The sequence below is a fragment of the Trematomus bernacchii genome, unplaced genomic scaffold (assembly GCF_902827165.1).
Source record: "Trematomus bernacchii unplaced genomic scaffold, fTreBer1.1, whole genome shotgun sequence".
NCBI lineage: Eukaryota > Metazoa > Chordata > Actinopteri > Perciformes > Nototheniidae > Trematomus > Trematomus bernacchii.
The window spans coordinates 11,080,510-11,095,759 of record NW_022988050.1 but is presented as its reverse complement, the minus strand read 5'-3'; the positions used below and the strand labels follow the sequence as shown (position 1 = coordinate 11,095,759).

General features: G+C 39.8%; 1 protein-coding gene across 1 annotated transcript in view; it reads right to left on the bottom strand.

The window, feature by feature from the left end:
• LOC117473425 (glutamate receptor ionotropic, NMDA 2C-like) overlaps positions 1 to 6,255 on the bottom strand; it is a 50,997-nt gene extending 44,742 nt beyond the window's left edge. The window contains exon 1 of the mRNA XM_034119002.1: positions 5,865 to 6,255. The gene's annotated coding sequence lies outside the window, so the exon portion shown is untranslated. The remainder of the gene's footprint in view (positions 1 to 5,864) is intronic.
• Positions 6,256 to 15,250: the final 8,995 nt, after the last annotated feature.

The following is a 15,250-nucleotide window of genomic DNA, read 5'->3' as shown; positions in this document are numbered from 1 at the left end:
GATATTTTGAGCATTGTCATCTGCATAAAGTGACATATTTACCATTTGGCCATTTATATGTAGAATCAAGTCAATATAGACATGGGTTTGTTTGAGGTCAAATATAAAACATATCATTTGGAAATATGATTTATGCAGAGCCCCCCCGGGAGTTTATGCTGATTTTATCTACGGCCAGGCTGTTTTCTTTCTCGTGTAAATCCTGGGATCACTTCATTTGTATCCAATGAATCATTATGTCTCCATGTGAGCACAGAGCAGCCACTAACCCACCACCCACTTGTGCGAGGTGTAGATTCAAAACAAACAACTCCCCACGCAGCACAATTCAAAAAGGAACAGATCCTAAGTGGCAGACATGAGACGGAAGATTATACTTTGAATATTTCTTAGAATAGAAGACGAACAATTAGTATTGTAGATACTCTGTGTACAGCTAAAGCAGAAAAACAAGGTAACACGTATAATCCTCAACCCACTCTTTTATTTACCAACCGCTGTGCTGAATAAAGCTAATTTTACAACCTGGGCAGACCAGAGAGGCTAATATTTAACACAGAGACAACCTGGTGTCCTTAGGTTAGTTGTTCAACATTGTTAAAGTGTGTGGATCAGAGGTAGAGGTAGATTTATAAAAAAAGCCACACACTATACACTGAATGTGTGCTGTCTGGAGTTAGGCTGGGAATCTTGGATATACCATATCAACATTTTACATCTGATTTATTTAATACAATGGTGGTTCATGCATATTAAATATGTTATTGCTTTACTAAGGATATTTTTTTAATCAAGTCATTATGTAAATTATTGCTTATTTTGAAACAATCTGAGGAAACTGAGAACAGTTTTTTTGTTTGTTATTAATAATTCACAATCCCTGCATTTGAAGAAAGTTATACACAATTGAGTTTCAAGTGTGAGATTGAAAGGAGAATGAGATTCCCACAAACGATCTTAAATTTAAAAGTTATTGTTTTTTAAAGTAGGTAAATAAATTCAAACTTAACATTTAAACAAAAGGAGTGGGAAAGGGTAATTCTAGGGAGGATGATTGCAAACAACAGTCTGAGAACAGACTCACTTGATGGGGCATATGACTGGAGAGAGGGTCAAGAGTTCATTAAACAGTGTAATCGCTGGGATGAGGCAGCATAATGGGGCTTCAGATTAGCTGTGTGTGTGTGTGTGTGTGTGTGTGTGTGTGTGTGTGTGTGTGTGTGTGTGTGTGTGTGTGTGTGTGTGTGTGTGTGTGTGTGTGTGTGTGTGTGTGTGTGTGTGTGTGTGTTTTAGCTCCAGATTAGCAGCAACATGTGTGTAATGTGCAGCATTTAAAGCGCAGTGAGGAATGATGTGACTCAATATGTTGCAAGTGAATTTAAATCACACACTAACACGCAGCAATCAGCTGATTCACTTCTTATCTTTTTAACTGAATTTAAAATTAAATAAATGGAAATAAACTGATTGGCAGCAAACGAGTGAAATTCAGAAAAAAAACCTTCAAACTCCATGTCATCAGAAATTGTGTAATCCTTAAATCCTGTTGTGGTTGTGCATTTAACTTTACACACACACACACACACACACACACACACACACACACACACCCACACACACACACACGCACACACACACACACACACACCTGTGCACATTGAGTGACACAGGTTTTTCTATAATTATAGAGATTTCCAGATGGAGTGCAGCCCAGGATACACTCTCTCACTGGGACCCACGTCATACTGTACATGCGTCAGCATCAAAATTACTACACACATACAAATTCCTCGTAGAATGTACTGTTATATGAAAATAGCCATGCAGCTGCGGTTGTACATTTGGTAAGACAGGATGGGAAAATAGAACAACGAGATTACTGTGTGACACTGCCGGGAAATGAGTGAAAGAAAGTTGAACAAGAAAAATTGAAAATGTGTCATACAATAAGAGGAGCGCTGTTCATTGTCCAGCTGCAGCATCAATTCTCCAACAAATGAAATACTAAATATATACATCATACAATTGTTCTCTTTTTTTTTATCAGTAAAATTAATCTTCTAAGTCTCTTTGCCTCTAAACATTTATTTAAAATATTTCCTGTAAAAACACTGTATCTTTTTTTTCATTGGGCTGTTCACTTGCAGCGCAGGAAAAAAGTAGCAGGGCTGGACATTTTTGTAGCAAACCGGCAGGCACTTAATAACATATTTCCTTTTAACTTCATCATAATGATGGGAAGATGATCTTTATAAACAAAACGAATAAACAGCAGCAAAACCTGATACTCTGCATGTTTAGATCATGCATTACTTCTACTAAAATACAACATACCTCCTTGGTAATACAGTATATATACATTAGGTAGCATTTAACTTAGCTGAGACATGATGGAGTCCCCAGGGGGTGAAGAGGAAATGAGCCGAGAGGATCTACTTGATAGAATAAGCATCCTCACCAGATAATTATTAACATGCCTTCATTGAACCTTGATTTTTAACAGCACCGTGGAAGCTGATTTGATTGCATTAATTAGGGAGCTTGAATTAGTGGGCTGGTAATAATGTAGTAGATGGCCTGCCTCTCATCAGCTTACTGCAGGCGGTATGACAGCCGCATGAAACGTCAGGATTCTCTAGAGCCTCATTTATGCAGACCTGAGATCAGTCCAAGAATTCCCGGTGTGAAAACGAATTCTGCGGCAGTCATTTAATTTTCTGGTTTGATTTTGAGAGTTCACTTTGCTCTGCTCTGATGACTGGAAGCTATTTATTCAGTGGTGTTAGAAGAACTCTTACTGAAGTAGAAAGGTATAAGCATCGAATACATAGTACCAAAGTTAAAGTAGTTATTATTCTGAATTATTGATGCATTAATGTCAACAAAATATGAATGTTGCAGATGCTAAAGCTAGATTTAACTTGAATTACTCTATATGGTGCCGAGTAGCTGCTGATTTAAAGCTTATCTTAACAGATACAAATACATTGTACTTATTTTGTTGTATATATGTTGTAGTATAAAACCAAAACTGCAAAACAGATCATTTATAAATTGTGAAATAAATTGTAGTGGAGGACTAAAGAACACAATCTGACTCCAGCAATACTGATGCAGGCATATAGAATATGGTCTTTAATACAGCTTCCAACTTAGAATGGCAGCACTGAGTACAGTGTTGCTGGTCAACGCTCAATGAAAGATAAAATGTTACACCATCTTGGTTTTTGCACATATAGTATCACCTGCATTTTATCTCGACAGCTTGTTTTTGATATTCTTAACCAATGATTCCATGTTAGCAATGGATCAAATGGACTACATGTATGTGAAGAAAGTCATTTTTAGTGACAATCTCAATTAATACCAACTCTACAGTTTCCCTCAGATCTATGGAGTCTTTGGAAAAGTATTGTTTGCTTCACCCACAGTCCTCTAATCAGCATCAGCAAACACTCATATGTCATGCACATTATACGTACTATGTTAGTGTTAGCATTTAGCAGCTAAAGAGCAGGACAAAGGTATAGTGAATTTAATGGAGCATTCCCCTCAAGAGTTGGTTGAGACCAAAAATAAAGCTAAAAGGAGAGTTCATTGTGGACTTACATTCATCAGGCCTTTAGAAATAAAAATAAAATCCATCACTATCTGCTAGATATTAAGATAAGTCTTTTTTTTTTGCAAACAATGTTGCCTTTGAGGATGATGACTTAGTGTTACTACTTGATTCTGCTGCTGCCCCCAAGTGGCCAAAAAAAACGTGCCTTTAACACAAAATGAAGTGAAAATGAAATGAAAACTCAGTCTTATTATTTAGCTACACCTTCCCATTGGTGAGTTTATTCCACTACATGTTCAACATTCTGCAATAAGCAAACTTTATGAGTAATGGATATGAGTAATGGCTGTGTGAAATGGGCGGGTTCCCTCAGAGGCTACATTGTTTTGTGCTCTTGTGGACATGTGGACACAAAAAAAACGCCTAATGAACCTGTTTAGAACTTCAATACGAGTCAGTACTCAGGGAAAAAAGACTTCAATCACACGTTGGATTAATGAGACTCCACTCAATGAAGCACTTCCATCGCTCTTCCCTAAAGTCATCATTAAAACAGTTACATTAACAGTTATGTGCCAGTAAACACACCGTAGAGACACTCTGTCAACGTCAACCAGCTCAACTGCTCCACCCTTCTTTTCCTCCTTTTATCTCTCCATCCCTGTCTCGCCTCCATATGGATGGATTGTGAAAGACAAGGTGATTTGTGAGTGCATATGTTCATGTACACACACAGCTGATACATCTTCCACACACAAATTAAACTCACAATATGACTTAACCCAGAGCTTATAACGAATCCTATCACATAACATCTGCCACATACATTCATCATATGGGGTTTAACTGGTAACTTTGCCACCCCATCTCTCTGTGGGTTCCCGCTCTCACACATGAAGACCTGACAGCTTTACAGGAAATCATTGCAGACCGGACGTATCAGCCAAGATGAGTGACGTTGACAGGACGGGAGCATTTCTAGATCGGCTTGGCCCCTCGTCAAATCAAACGTAAAGCAATGGAAATCTCAGTATGCTGACAGATTTACCAAAATATACATGAAGCGAAGATAGTATGGCTTCATTCACATAGTGACATACATATTCCTGGTTGTATGTCGGCAGTTCCCACCCCTTTTTGGTTTGTCACTCTTAATACAAATCCTTGTTTCTTCACCATATTAGTGTGTGCATGTGTTGGGAACAGCCCAATTGTCAGGTTGTTTAATTTAAATTGAGAAAAATACATTTAGTTTTATGTGAAAGAAATATGATTTTCTGCAATTTTACCATCCCCCGATCTTGTGATCCCCTATATCCCCTATATCAAGGACCATGGGTCTACTGGTGTCTCTTGCAACATTATACATTTACAAATATTTCAGAAGTCTGAAGAGTTTAAAGCTGCCAGTATTTTACAAGATTAGACAAAGGTCAGATATCAATATAATTTTGTCCCATATAAATAGGATTTGTCTACCCCTTCTAATCATATTGAAACTGTTTAGATCCATATGATACCACATGGTCAATTATGATCAAAAGTTTATCAAAAGCCTAAAGGCAAAATAATCTAATTAGACACAATAATTCATTTAAATTTAAAATAATGATATCTTTCACTTTTATTTTCCTGTCAATCAGCTTGTGACCCCTCAGGTGTATCTTGTGAGCCTTTCAGGGGGCCACATACACCCTGCTGGGACCCGCTGATCTATGTTAATGTGAACTATGGAGCTCAAAGAAACTGTGTTACATTATGCTGCAACATGGTATATGCAAACTGGAAAAGAAAGTCACTAATGAAGAAAAATTAGAGCTGCTACATGCAGCTTATGGGACCAATCAATGAGCATTACCAGACAACTGATACGACAGTGAAACACTGCTAGTGCAACATCTATAATCCATAAGTCATTTTAAGTGATTGTGAAGGTATGAAAGGATTTTGCGCACACACACACAAACAAACACACTTACATACACTCTAAACAAGCAGCTTACCGCCAAAACTCAGAGTGAAATATCCTAATATGTCCTCTTGTTATAGTAACAACTGGCTGTTCTGTTTCTGTCAGCAGCAGATGGGAGCTTTCTCTCGAGGAAACTCTTCACTTATGAAAACTGAAAGTATGACTGCACTCATACTGTGGGTCTGTCCTCACATTCCCCCTGAGCTGCTTGTGCTAGTATTTGTCTATTCTATCTTCATATCTTATATATAAAACCATTTCCTGACGGTCGATCAGATAAAGTGACAGAATAAGTGTGTGATGCAGTGTGTGTGTGTGTGTGTAACTTACCTGTGCTTTCTGCTGTCATCCAACTGCTCCATCGTTCCCCGGCTGGTTTCCTCCAAATGTCTTTCTTTTTCTGTTTCACCTGTTTTTCACCTGCCTCTCTCAGCACCTGTAGGAGTACGCATTTAGACCAGTTCTCTGTGTGAGAGCGAGTGTGTGTGAGCTATCAGTGACTGTGTGTGTTTGGCAGCTTTGGATGTCTGCACACTCCCCCTGGAGAACTTCACAACGTGACAGCAAGTGTTTTCCCCCCCCCAGAAAAACTGTCTTTTCTAACTCCTCTCTTTCTTCGCTCCTGCTTGCACTTCTTCCTCTGTTCCAGATTTACAACTGGTCATGAAGGTGAAGACAGGACATCAAAAATGGGGAAGGAAAAGTGAGGGAAGAGGAGGGTGTTGAGAGGTGCGGGAACAGCCAGTGTGTGTGTGCATATGTGCATAAACCCACAGTGTTTAGCTCTCTGTCTGTATCCCTCAGGCTCCCTGCTGCTCGGATGAGGAGAGGAGCTAAAGGGGGGTGGGGGGGGCGGGTGGAAGAATGATAAAATGCCTCTTGAGCGAAGGAGCACAAACACCGGTAACACTTCAGCAGCGGTGGCAGTGACGCTTCCCCGCCGTCTCCTCCTTTCTCCCCCTCTCCACCTCCTCTGTCTCCCTTTCCCTCTCCCTGCTCGGGGGTACAAGACACGACAGATCCATGGGAAGTTAGAAAAATCTCACATAGCGGTACAAAAAGGGTCCTGTGCACGCCTCTGCATGTTTGGAGCAAAAGTTTCCCCCCCCCCCCCTCTGGTCTGGGTATCAGCCCCTCAGGTGATGTTACTCCACGGCAAGGGATCCCCCCGGTGACGATGAACGTCCTCAGGTCCTCTGTGATGAAAAAGGATGAGGGGAGGAGAAGATTTGGGTTTTCTGGCCCCCCCTCGCCCTATTTCCCATATGGATGGGGGGTGATCCAGATGTTGGTGGATGGTGGGAGCGTCAGGAACGCAGAGAGAACGCCGGGACAGATGGCAGGTCTGCGGGGTTGGGCCGCCCGTGCACTAGCAGGTCCTCATCCTGTTGCACTGATTTGTTTTTTTTTCTTTTCCCACTAGAGTTTTTCTCTCTCTCTCTCTCTCTCTCTCTCTCTCTCTCTATCTCTCTCTCTCTCTCTCTCTCTCACCGCTACGCTGACGCTCATCTGCCGGTGCTGTCACACCAGTAATCCTGCTTTCCACTTCCTTTTTAACTCCATCTTTTCTTTATCTCTTTCTATCTCCTCTCACTCCTTCACAGGAGGGGCTGCATGTGAGTCCTGATAATAATGGTGTGAGGATTTAGTCTGCCTCCCTTCCTCTCATCCCTCTCTCGCTCACTTCAGCGCAACCCCTCCTCCTCTCCCAGCCCACTTTTGCTCCCGTTTTCTCAGTATTATTCACCTTCATCCTGTCATGTATCCTGCCTTCTTCTCCTTAAATCACCCCACTGTAATGCTCTGCTGCTTCCTTCCCTAGTTCTGCCTTTTTTTTGTTTCCTTTACCCTCAACAGGTCCAAAATGCATCCTATTAACAGCATTGTTTTTCCAGGCTGGTCCATTGTTTATTAGTGTGAATACATTTCCGCATTGTCAATAAGCCAACACACATCTCATTTACCCTGGGCTGTCGACAAGAGGCACACAAGCCAAAATCCCAACAAAGAGACAGAGGAAATACCGCTGTGATCTTTGTTAAACAGTCCATTAAGGGGAGTTTTCAACTTCAGCTTACTTATCATAAGAAGTGTTCAAACTGAATAATAAGCTGATTTTTCTGCCTTGTGTGATTTGCATAAGGTTCTCTGGGACCGTCTGTATGTCTGTGTTTGTCTGTGTTATATATACCAACTGTGCAGACATTTGCTATGCCTAGCTAGCAACATACGCAGTGTGTGTGTGTGTGTGTGTGTGTGTGTGTGTGTGTGTGTGTGTGTGTGTGTGTGTGTGTGTGTGTGTGTGTGTGTGTGTGTGTGTGTGTTTGTGTGTGTGTGTGTGTGTGTGTGTGTGTGTGTGTTTTTGATTGGCAGCTCAGCCTCTGACTGATCTCAGAACTCACCAAGTTGAAAACAAGTTCAAACATTTTCTTTGCTCCAGTTAGCGTCACCTAGCGAAGAGCTCATTTGCGTCTTGTATTGCATTTTTTTTTAACAATCATCCCAGCTAGAAATGTTGGGTTCTAAAAACATTCTGAGAATGTTACCATTCACTGTTCTAGGAATGTTTTCAGCGGGAAGTTTTCTGTTGGTTCCCAGATGTTCTTCTGAAAGGTAGGATAACGTTCTCTAAAAACATTCTTAAAATGTTTGTTGATAACATTGTTAGAACATTATGCCCTACTGTTCTTAAAACGTTTTCAGCGGGACGTTTTATTTTGGTTCCCAGAATGTTCTTCTGAAAGGTAGGATAACATTCTCTAAAAACATTCTTAAAATGCTTGGTAATAACCTTTTTTAAATGTTTTTGATAACATTGTTAGAACATTATGCCCTACTATTCTTAAAACGTTTTCAGCTGCAAGTTAGTTTTTTTTATGTTGCCAGAATGTTATTATTTTAGAGTAGGATAACGAGCTTTATCATTCCGATTTATCAGAAGTCTTTTCGTTTTTTTTAAATGCGACCTGCAGCTAGTACAAGTCACTGTCGGTGTCACATGTACTGGAGGGGACCCAGAATCAGACTCGGAATCAGCTGGTGAAAGTAACATTTGTTTATTACAAAAGGGGAGCTGGGAGTGGAGGTTGGTTATGGTGGCAGTGGGAAACAGTTGTTCCAGGGTGGGTAAGTGTGGAAGTGTGGAAGGCCTTGGATTCCTCCTGGGAGAGACATAAAAATGAGTGTAAGGCAAAATCAGGCAAAGTTGTCAAAGAATATGCTGGCAAAAAGCTAGAGCGGCACGCAACAAACCGTTCATGGCAACAATCCGGCAGGGAATGAGTGCAGGCTGCAGGCTTTCATAGTGTGGCTGATGAGCAGGTTGTAGGTGTGGTTGATTGGAGATTGCTCCCAGCCGTGTAGAGCAGACCAGCAGGCAGGTGGGGGGGGGGGGGGGGGGGGGGGGGAGGAGAGAGAGAGAGAGAGAGAGAGCGGATGGAGAGAGAGGATAGAGAGGAGAGGAGAGGAATAGAGAGAGAGAGAGAGAGAGAGAGAGAGAGAGGAGAGAGAGAGAGAGACGAGATGAGAGAGAGAGAGAGAGAGAGAGAGAGAGAGAGAGAGAGAGAGAGAGAGAGAGACACACACACAGCAGAAACAAACACATACAAACACTAACAGGGGTTTCAGGTACGGGCAGTGACAGTCGGTCCGTTCTTCTATATGTCTGTCGGTCTCAAATCTAAAGGGTGCAATAACGATTTTTATCCACTATGCATAAACAGCGGACACTGTTTATACGCAGCCCTCACAAACCACACACGGCCAGATAGCTTATCTAAGTTAGAACCTACATACGAGACACAACCTTTATAGTCAGAAAAAAGTGTGATTATTTTCTGATATTTTACACATAGATATTATGAATACTGTGGGCCTACATACCTTAGTGTGATTATAAGTGCATGTGAGTGAATATTGGCATGCAAATTCGTTTTTATATGTCCTATTCATTGTCTCAATGCGCTCATACATCTTAAGAAAGTTATCACCAAAAATGTTAAGAATGTTTTTAGAGAACGTTATCTTACCTTTCAGAAGAACATTCTGGGAACCAAACTAAAACTTCCCGCTGAAAACATTTTAAGAATAGTAGGGCATAATGTTCTAACAATGTTATCAAAAACATCTTAAGAAGGTTATCAAAAACATCTTAAGAAGGTTATCAACAAACATTTCAAGAATGTTTTTAAAGAACGTTATCCTACCTTTCAGAAGAACATTCTGGGAACCAAAATCAAACGTCCCGCTGAAAACAATCCTAGAACAATGAATGGTAACATTCTCAGAATCTTTTGAGAACCAAAAATGTCTAGCTGGGAACTCACACATGCCACCGCAAACATGAAATATCTGCTTACAGCTTACCATGAATTACGTGCTTCAAACAAATGCAACAAGTTTGTTTTTTAAAACGCTCTAGAAATAAATCTGACGTTGACCATGACCGTGTTAATATTTGCCATCACAGGAACGTTTTATAAAAAAATAATAACCTCCTGAAAACATTATCCGAATGTTGCTTTGAAAATGTTCTTCATTTGTTATCATGTAACATTGAGGTAACATTTTAAAAAGAACATCTTTAATATGTTACCCCAACAACGTCCAAAACACATCCTTAGAATGTTGCAGGCAAAACGTTCCACCTTTGTTAACATATCACATTAACGGAACGTTTTATAAGTCATCTGAGGCCTTAATAACATCCTCAAAACATCCTCTGAATGTTGCAGTTAAAACGTTATGTCTTAGCTAACCTCAAACCTTATAGGAACATTATTTGAAATAATAAACATCCTAAAAAGGTTCTTTGAACATCAGATTAAAACGTTTCTTTAAAACATGATTAGAACCTGTAGGTAATGTTAGCCAAAGTTGTGAGAACGTTCCCCGCTAGCTGGGATGTCACCACTAAATTTACTTCATAATCCTGAACATAATGAATTATGCTATCGAGTTGAAGAATGTTTGTCGAAGTTTCCTAACTTTGTGAAACTGTAATAATAAACCTGTGATGAAACTCTTTATTATTCGTATAACTGAAAAAAAAACATAATCAATAACAATTTTGATTATTTGTATTGATTATTGATGTTTAGGCTATGTTTACAGCAACTACCTCACTGTTTTTTTGTCTGTAGTGCATCATTTTTAATATATACATTTTGAATTATCAGTTTGAGGGTTGATTTAAAGAAAATACAGCAAATAAATAAAACGTAAACAAATACATTCACCAAGGGAAAGCTCAAAAGCACAATGAACATGCTGGTTCACAAACTCTGCAAGTGATAAACAAATACCAATTTTTTTCTGGATGATGTGCGCAAAACACAAAATATGAGTTATAGGCAGTTGGGAAATTATGGACTTTTTTAGCTCATCCTGAGATGTGTTCAAAAACTCATAAATCTCATAAATTGACTTTTGAGTTGAGATTATTTCGCAAGTTAACTTTCATATTCTCAGCATATTGGTATTAATGGAGATATTTGAGATGTGTTTTGTAGGTACGCCTTCTGTTCAAAACAGCATAGATTGATAAATTAGAGTCAACACATCACATTTAACCTGAATTATGTCAAGCTAAACACATGCCGTTAAAGCTGAAGAGACAAAGCAAAATGACAATGAACCTGGACGTGCTACTCCCATACAAATGTGTCTCTCCTTATTGTGTGCTGTCCATCTCAACTAAGATCAAAGTGAACATAGTAAGCCATGTGCCCAAGGGGAAACATAAAAGAAAATCACTCCATCAAAATTCTCACTCTGAGAGAAATCGCATGGTTTTTAAGTAATGTTGACTGGAATCGTGTTGACATGCATAAATGTGTGTCTGTGTAGTGAAAGGAGAACGTAGAGAGACTGCCTTTCACTTTTTTCCTCTCTTCATGGCCGACTTGTAACAGTTATCTCGCGAAGGAGAGACAAACAAATTCCACTTTTCTTTGTCGGACATGTGTTATTAGTTTTAAAGAGCTCTGTCTTTTGCAGGTTGCCATCACTCCCAATAAAAGCTGTTTTCTTCTTTTTGTTCACTAGGCAGCTTGGTCAGGTGACAGGCCTTTTAACACAGCGCTATAAATACAGACGAGTGTTAAAATAGAGTGTTTGAGATGTGAGACATGTGACTGAGGCGTCTATATCTGTGTGGGATGTGTGTAGTAGATACAGTGGTACAGCTGATGAATGGAACAGACAATAGAGGACAGATGTTTTAAAGGGTAGTCTCTCTGACAGCAGCTGGACAGTGTGTACGGCAGCCAGCAGGGGACATATGTTCTCCGGCCCACAGCCCGATCACATCCACAGATTAACTCAGATGGATTCACTAAGATGCTAAATTATGTTTACTGGAAAAGCTTGCTAATAAATGAATAATTCTACAATTTGACTAGTATTTAGGAGGATTTATGTTACATATGTCATGTGAGATGTGGATTTTGTCCAGCAGTTCTTGTCTGGAACATCTGCAACTCTACAAGTAAAATACTCATTGTATATGTTAATATATCAGAACAGAAGATTTACAATTTAGACGAATAAATTATCTTGTAAGTCACTTATAGGTCAAACATTAAGTTCTCAAATGTGATGATCTGTCAATTTTTCTTAAATCCTTGTCAATTGAATGTACTATAGGTGGATTTTGGTAGTGAAACAATTTTTTCCTCACCGACAACTCTACTCAAGTTTTCAGCAGCAGCACTGACGAGTTTGATGTCATGAGGCATGAATTTGCAACTCTCAACTATCAGAAGAACATGCTGGCAAGGATAAAAAGAATAGATAAGCTCTGAGGCATACAATTCAGATGGATTGGTACATTTGGAGCCGGTTATCAACTAAAACTGGGTCTCAACTCCCATCCCTTAACAACCCTTGTTCCAACACATGCCTATTAACATTTGCATGTGACAAAGAAATCAAGCAGCAGCTGTAGAAATGAGGACACTTGGAATACACTGGAAGTCTTAACCTTCAACAAATAGTTTTTGTCCCTAAGCCACCAAAACTTTATATACAAATATGTCATAATCAAAAAAAGCTTGAATTCCTTTAACAGTAAATGTGATTTTTCACAGGTTTGAACTGAACTGACATTTCATAGACCAAACTACTCATTAATCACACAAATCCTAAACTGATTCATCCATTGTCAAAATAATCCTTTCATTGCAGACCTCACCATGCGGAATGAGGACGCTGGCGTGTTTGTTGCCGCTTCACTTCGTAGCCAAAATCGTGTTTGCTGTGCGGTTTTTCCGTGCTATTTTGTTCTAACAACCACAAAGTCCACTGCAAATAGTCTGCTAAAGCTATCATAACTGTCTGGATCTATCTACTGTGTACCTATTACACTTAAACATTCTCCGACGATCAGCTGTCACTGCTAGCTGACGATCGGCTGTCACTGCTAGCCGCCGATCAGTCGCTAGCTCCTGCGTAGCTATCAGCCATCCTCTTCAACCTGGGATCTCTGGAGCTCCATTTCCTTCTCCACATCCACAGTCTGTCCCCTCAACTCAGCTGCTACCCAGTTTCTTGTTAGCATTTTGCTGCTAGCCGCTGCTGGCTTCTCAATTTAGCTGCCGCCTAGCCTCTGCTTAGCAGCTCGTAGCTAGCCGCTGCTCCTCTGTGCTGCTGACATGGCTCTCCGGAAAAATCTCAAATCTCTCCACTCCCTAGCCCCTGCATACATCGCTGACCTCCTTCAGCCCTACACCCCCTCTCGTCAGCTGCGGTCCTCCGACAAAGGGCTGCTCTCCATCCAGCGCTCCAAGCTGAAAAGCTTTGGCAACAGAGCCTTCAGTGTCGCAGCCCCCACCCTATGGAATTCTCTCTCCTCTGCTATCAGGAATGCCGACTCTCTGAACACTTTCAAACAACAACTCAAACACCATCTGTTCACTCAGGCCTTTGGCCTCAGCTAAAATGCAGTACCCAGCAACCTGTCCTTTTTCAACCTGTATCTGTGTGACTATTATTATTTTTGTTGTTTTGTTTCCCATTGTAAAGCGTCCTTGGGTTTCTTGAAAGGCGCTATAAAAATTGAAATTATTATTATCATGTGTAAAGTAACCTGGCAACGGATTTAGCACCATGGACACTCCAAAGACTTGAGGCCAGACACAAGTCCTTAAGGTCTTGGCATGTTTGGTGAATCATCCTCCTAGTTGACAATTCTGTTATTGTGCCAGAGGTCAGGCTATTTTTAGGGTTAGTTGTGCAACTTGTTTTTCATTGGCCCTCTGTAAAACTGCAAACCAGATCAGACACTTCAAGTTCATTCACGGCAACACATAATCAATGCAATCTTTACCATTGGGGTCAATTTGAAGCAACAGAGTTTGGGGGAAAAAATATATAAAACATATTTCTCAAAATTGAAAACTTTCCAACAAGACACTCAAATACTAAAAAATCCTCCAAACTGATCTAAAAAATATATTTAGGAGAGACTTCAGAAAACATTCAGATTAAGAGGCACCTAACGTCAAAGCAGTATTGATTAAATATAGTGTTTCGCCTTTATCTGTATGTTCCAGTATCCTAATAATTGAAGACTCTTGTCATAAATAGATGCCTTACTCTCAGAGTAATGGACAGGCCTGTTTTCCTTCAGAGGCTGTCGATGCGTATTTGACCTCTTCACACAAATTATAGTTTGTTGTTACCTTCTAAAATATCGATGTTCTGCCTTTATCGGAAAGATAATGTTTTCTAAATGTCTTCAAAAACATAACAACAAAAATGAATTATTTGAAAACTGTTTTAATATGCCACAGTTATGATTACGTTTTTTAACTGTGCTTAACTTTTTTTTGGGTGAAATTCCGCTGCGGGGAGTGATGAGGTTAGGGCCTTGACGACCAACTTCAACAATATTACTGTGCTGTATTCTCATGTTTATAATCTTTAGAGTATAAAGAGACAGAAATAACCTTACTAATTGAGTTCAACCTCAAGTTTGGGAGCTAAAGGATCACCATTTTACAATAAAAGATTGTTATTGTGGACCCATTTAAGCGGTGCCAAATGGGAAAATCACTGCAATAAAGGACTATAACAAAAATGAGAGTAGATACAAGCTAAAAAGGGATAAAACTTAAGAATATTAAAGTTGACCAGAAAAGGAAAAACGTTAATACCCTGCCTGCTAAAGCCTTGTTTCTCTGGGTCTTTAATCTGCAGAAGCTCCTAAACTGACCGACAACTAGAAAAAGAAAGGCAATGATGCAGCGATCCATCTATGAGTTAGATAAAAGCTTTGCAGGGATGAAATAGCTCTGATAGTATGTAGTGCTGGAAGCTAGAACAGTATATGATTTAAGATAAAGCAGAGGAAACTTTCTGGAGTGCAGCCTTAGGATGAAACCCCTGATTTCAGAGATGTTCTATAACAGAAGACTGAACAAATAAAACACAGGCTCAAGCCGACAACAACAAGAGCCTTAACTATTGAGACTGTAGTGGACATTGTTACTGGTGTTGAACATTAAGAATTGTTACTGAGCTGAAGGAAGTTCTGAGAACTCTAACTTAATATCTGAACAACAAAGCCAGCATCATTGTGTTGCAGTTAGACAAAGCGGTGTCATCTGCATTACAATTAGAAACAATTTTGTGATGGCAAATGTTCATGCCTACAAATGATGTGCCCTACAGGAAGAATGCAAATGTAATACAATGAATCCTTAATATGAGCCCCA